This window comes from Thalassophryne amazonica, chromosome 5, assembly GCF_902500255.1.
Source record: "Thalassophryne amazonica chromosome 5, fThaAma1.1, whole genome shotgun sequence".
Classification (NCBI taxonomy): Eukaryota; Metazoa; Chordata; class Actinopteri; order Batrachoidiformes; family Batrachoididae; genus Thalassophryne; species Thalassophryne amazonica.
In genome coordinates, this window is record NC_047107.1 from 128,645,149 (window position 1) to 128,651,148 (window position 6,000).

Consider the following 6,000-nt stretch of genomic DNA (forward strand, 5'->3'; position numbering starts at 1 on the left):
TCTGTTCCTGCGCTCCGTGGGGTCACAGCTCCCCCTACTGACGAAGCTAGGGACACGAGTAGGGCAACATTTAGGGCACCAGATGCACAAAGGAGATGGACCCACGGAGCGTGTCTTGTTTGTGGTTCAATAGAGCACCATGTGAGAGCCTGCCCCGAGCGGTCAAACGCCAAACGCCCGCCCTTAGAGACTGGGCCAGGGGTGGGCCAAAACATTCACGTGGGACATACCCACATTGCTACACGACTCCCAGTCACGATCCTGTTTGAGGATTCAACCCTGAAGGCCCCAGCATGGTGGACACGGGCTCTGAGGGGAATCTGCTAGACAGTAGATGGGCCAGGGAGATAGGGCTCCCTCTGGTGGCTCTTACCTCGCCTGTGCAGGTTCGAGCACTAGATGGCTCCCTACTCCCACCAATCACACACAAGACACCTCCAGTAACTCTGGTGGTGTCAGGCAACCACGGGAGGTGATCGAGTTCTTCGTGACTCAGGCCACCTCCCGTGTGGTTTTAGGATTTCCATGGATGCTTAAGCACAATCCCCGGATTGATTGGCCGTCCGGGGTGGTGGTTCAGTGGAGCGAAACCTGCCATCGGGAGTGTCTCGGTTCCTCGGTTCCTCCCGGCTCCCAAGCTAAGGAGGAGGTCCGAGTCCCGCCCAATCTGAAGGCGGTGCCAGCGGAGTACCATGACCTTGCGGACGTGTTCAGCAAGGATCTGGCTCTCACGCTTCCTCCCCACCGCCCGTACGATTGTGCCATTGATTGGTTCCAGGCAGTGAGTTCCCGTCCAGTAGGCTGTACAACCTCTCACGGCCGGAACGCGAATCAATGGAGACCTACATCCGGGACTCATTAGCCGCCGGGTTGATCCGGAATTCCACCTCACCGATGGGCGCTGGTTTCTTTTTTGTGGGTAAAAAAGATGGCGGACTTCGTCCATGCATTGATTACAGGGGGTTGAATGAGATCACGGTTCGCAACCGATACCCGTTGCCCTTGTTGGATTCAGTGTTCACCCCCTTGCATGGAGCCAGAATCTTCACCAAGCTGGATCTTAGGAACGCGTACCATTTGGTTCGGATTCGGAAGGGAGACGAATGGAAGACGGCATTTAACACCCCCTTAGGTCATTTTGAGTACCTGGTCATGCCGTTCGGTCTCACTAATGCTCCCGCGACCTTCCAAGCGTTGGTAAACGATGTCTTGCGGGACTTCCTGCACCGGTTCGTCTTCGTATATCTAGACGATATACTCATCTTTTCTCCGGATCCTGAGACCCATGTCAAGCATGTACGTCAGGTCCTACAGCGGTTGTTGGAGAACCGTCTGTTTGTGAAGGGCGAGAAGTGTGAGTTCCACCGCACTTCTTTGTCCTTCCTGGGGTTTATCATCTCCTCTAACTCCGTCGCCCCGGACCCGGCCAAGGTTGCGGCGGTGAGAGACTGGCCCCAACCCACAAGCCGTAGGAAGCTGCAACAGTTCCTCGGCTTTGCTAATTTCTACAGGAGGTTCATCAAGGGCTACAGTCAGGTAGTTAGCCCCCTGACAGCCCTGACCTCTCCAAAAGTTCCCTTCACCTGGTCGGACCGGTGCGAGGCCGCGTTCAAGGAGTTGAAACGGCGCTTCTCGTCTGCACCAGTTCTGGTGCAGCCCGATCCTAGCCGCCAGTTAGTGGTTGAAGTGGATGCCTCGGACTCAGGGATAGGAGCGGTGCTCTCCCAGAGCGGGAAGACCGATAAGGTCCTTCACCGTGTGCCTATTTTTTCCCGCAGGTTGACCCCCGCTGAACGGAACTATGACGTCGGCAATCGGGAACTCCTTGCTGTGAAAGAGGCCCTCGAAGAGTGGAGACATCTGTTGGAGGGAACAGCCGTGCCATTCACGGTTTTCACTGACCATCGGAACCTGGAGTACATCAGGACCGCTAAGCGGTCTGAACCCCAGGCAAGCCCGCTGGTCACTGTTCTTTGGCCGTTTTGACTTCCGGATTACCTACCGCCCCGGGACCAAGAACAGAGATCGGATGCATTGTCCCGGTGCACGAAGATGAGGTCAAACGGAACCGTCGGATCCCCCGGATCCCATCCTCCCGGAGTCCGCTATCGTGGCCGCCCCTCACCTGGGACGTGGAGAAGACCGTCCGGGAGGCCCTGGCCCCGTGTCCCGGACCCCGGAAACGGACCAAAGAACAAACTATACGTCCCACCAGAGGCCAGGGACGCAGTCCTAGACTTCTGTCACGGTTTCTAAGCTCTCCTGTCACCCGGGGGTGCGAAGGACCGTGACAGTCGTCCGGCAACGCTTCTGGTGGGCATCCCTGGAGGCCGATGTCCGGATTACGTCCAGGCCTGTACCACCTGCGCCAGGGGCAAGGCCAACCACCAGAAGACCTCAGGGCAGCTACAGCCACTGCCCGTGCCTCATCGCCCCTGGTCCCACATCGGCCTGGACTTCGTCACGGGTCTCCCGCCGTCCCAGGGAAACACCGTCGTCTTCACGATAGTGGACCGTTTCTCCAAGGCGGCCCACTTCGTGGCCCTCCGAAGCTTCCAACGGCCCAGGAGACAGCGGACCTCCTGGGTCCACCACGTCGTCCGTCTGCATGGTATACATCAGACATCGTCTCCGATCGCGGTCCCCAGTTCACCTCACACGTCTGGAGGAGATTCTGCCGGGAACTGGGGGCCACGGTCAGCCTCTCGTCTGGGTATCATCCCCAGACCAACGGGCAAGCAGACGCGGGGCGAACCAGGACTTGGAGCAGACACTACGCTGTGTGACAGCCGCGCACCCGAGCGGCCTGGAGTACCCACCTGGCCTGGATCGAGTACGCTCACAACAGCCAAGTGTCATCAGCCACCGGCCTCTCCCCGTTTGAGGTGTGCTTGGGGTATCAGCCCCCCTTGTTTCCGGTGGTCGAGGGAGAGGTCGGTGTGCCCTCGGTCCAGGCCCACCTACGGAGGTGCCGTCGGGTGTGGCGTGCCGCCCGCTCTGCCTTGTTGAAGGCCCGGACGAGAGCGAAGACACATGCAGACCGGCGGCGGGCCCCGGCTCCCACGTATCGTCCTGGGCAGGAGGTATGGTTGTCCACCAAGGACATTCCCCTTCAAGTGGACTCCCCCAAGCTCCAAGACCGATACATCGGCCCCTTCAAGGTCCTCAAAATCATCAATCCCGCCGCAGTGAGGCTTCAGTTGCCGGCCTCGCTGCGGATTCACCCAGTATTCCACGTCTCCCGGATAAAGCCCCATCACACCTCACCCCTCTGCACCCCGGGTCCGGCACCACCTCCTGCCCGGATCATCGACGGGGAACCGGCTTGGACCGTGCGTCGGCTCCTCGATGTCCGTCGAATGGGTCGGGGTCTTCAGTACCTGGTGGACTGGGAGGGGTACGGCCCCGAAGAACGCTCCTGGGTGAAGAGGAGCTTCATCCTGGACCCGGCCCTCCTGGCCGACTTCTACCGTCGCCATCCGGACAAGCCCGGTCGTGCGCCAGGAGGCGCCCGTTGAGGGGGGGGTCCTGTTGTGTGGGCCGCTGAAGAGGAGGTACTGCTGGCCCACCACCACCAGAGGGCGCCCTGCCTGGAGTGCGGGCTCCAGGCACCAGAGGGCGTCGCCACCTGAGATGAGCAGCCAGGGTGACAGCTGTCACCCATTATTGGACACAGCTGTTTCTACTTGGCACCAAGGTATATCAGGAGGACGGCGTCTCCACCTCAGTGCCGAGATATCGCCTAAGACTGAGGTAGTATCTCTGCATTCTTATTCTGATTAACCAGCTAATCATTTGTTAAACCTTTTCAGGATTGTTGACTGCTAGAAGCTATATTGCTTGGAGAAGTACTCACCTTCCTGTTGTGCATTGACAAGAGGTGGAGGCGGCTTCTCCCCTCTCCGTTACTGGGTGCTGTCGCATCACACCTGTGTGTTGTTGCTCTCTCCTGCCAGCAGTACCGGATCCGACGAGCGGAGGCAGTGGCCACCTGGGAATTCGGGACTTGGCGGTTCCAGTATTTCCAGGGTTCGGTGGCAGAGGAGATCGGGGTGGTTCCGGTTCGACTGAGACGGGTGTCTCCTACCTTCGAGCCTGCCCACACGACACCAGCAAATTCGACCCCAAATTGTGATTGTTGTACTTATTGTGCTTGTTTCACAATAGTAAACCTTGTTATTTATCTTCCTCCATTGTCCGTTCATTGCGCCCCCTGTTGTGGGTCCGTGTTCCTACACTTTCACAACAAAAAATTCTCCAAAATTTTTGAAAATTACTTTTCCCCAAAAGTGAGTGTTGTAGTATAATCAGCAGGACACCACTGTTGCATGCAGTCAATTTTGCGTCACACCTTATGACTTTGATGCTATTTAAAATTTAAACAATCAAAAATTCTCCAAAATTTTTTACAATGACTTTTTCCCAAAGTGAGTGTTGTAGTATAATCAGCAGGACACCACTGTTGTGTGCAGTAAATGTGTCACTACACCTTATGACTTTGATGCTATTGAAAATATAAACAATAAAAAATTCTCCAAAATGTTTTAAAATGACTTTTTTCCAAAGTGAGTGCTGTAGTATAATCAGCAGGACACCACTGTTGTGTGCAGTAAATTTTGTGTCACTACACCTTATGACTTTGATGCTATTGAAAATAAAAATAGTCAAAAATTCTCCAAAATTTTTTAAAATTAGTTTTTTCCAAACTGAGTGCTATAGTATAATCTACAGGACACGGCTGTTGTGTGCAGTGAATTTGGTGACACCACATCTTGTGACTTTGATGCTATTGAAAATTTAAAAAATAAAAAATTCTGCAAAGTTTTCAGAATGGCATTTTTCCAACTGAGCTCTGTAGTATAATCAGCAGGACCCCACTGATGTGTGCATTGAATTTGGTGATATCACTCCTTATTACAATGATTTATTCATAATTTCTGTGTCTTTTTTCGTGTTTGGCACTTTGTAGACGGTCCGTTAAGCTTCCGTTTCTCTGCCGCCTGCTCGTTCAGATCAGTGATATTTTTCAGCTCAGAGGACGGTTCATATGGATAGAAAAATAAGGTTGTAGCTCGTTGTCTACCTTCCTGAGGTTAGAAACTAGTGGTGTTTGTCTTTCTACAACGTTTCTCTTCAGATCTATTGAGCCGTGACTTCGAATCTGTGACTATCTTTCTAACTTTACCTAAGTGGCAACATTAAAGTTTAGAGAACAATAACCTACGTGTCTCATAACCACATCAGTCCTCACAAACACTGCGTTACATTTCCTTTAGGTTATGAACCAAAAATAAAGATATAAAACCGTTTTTTATTACCTGTGGAGAAATCGAAAGATAAACTTCTTCCTCAAAACGACTCGCTTACTTCTGAGGCGCGCGTGCACAGACCCTCCTTCTCCACAGTGGCACGATGTCGCCATCTACGGACAAGGAAGGATACTACTGCCTTAATGTCCAAACGAAACTGAAAATAACCCAGTTCATGTTTCACCTCTTATCACATTAACTCCAGAGAAGAGATAGTCTTTTTATTAATTTTATTTGTATATTTGTTTTATTAGTTCACTTTGTTCAATGCTTTTTATTTTGAAAAGAATTACTTTGAAAATTCTGGAGCAACACTGCAATAATGTTTGTGTTATTATAAAAAATAATGAATGTTTATGAGTTCAGTTGTACGAATATGTCATGAGGTGAATTAAATATTCCTTCCATTGAAAGAATGTAAAAATATTCATTATTTGTTTTATATAACGGCTAAATAGATCCTTGTCATTTGATATTTTATTAATTTAAAAACAACAGAACATTCATTCATTCATTCATCTTCTACCGCTTAGTCCATTTAAGGGGGGCTGGAGCCTATCCCAGCAGCCATAGAGCGCAAGGTGGGGTAAACCCAGGACAGGACGCCAGTCTGTCGCAAGGCCACAAACAGACAAACACAGACAACCCACACACACACACACTTACGGACAATTTAAAGATCCCAATCCAC

General features: G+C 52.0%; 1 protein-coding gene across 1 annotated transcript in view; it reads right to left on the reverse strand.

The window, feature by feature from the left end:
- Positions 1 to 5,381, reverse strand: part of LOC117511317 (GTPase IMAP family member 8-like) — a 112,528-nt gene extending 107,147 nt beyond the window's left edge. Inside the window, exon 1 of the mRNA XM_034171344.1 lies at positions 5,319 to 5,381. The gene's annotated coding sequence lies outside the window, so the exon portion shown is untranslated. The remainder of the gene's footprint in view (positions 1 to 5,318) is intronic.
- Between the last annotated feature and the right edge of the window lie 619 nt (positions 5,382 to 6,000).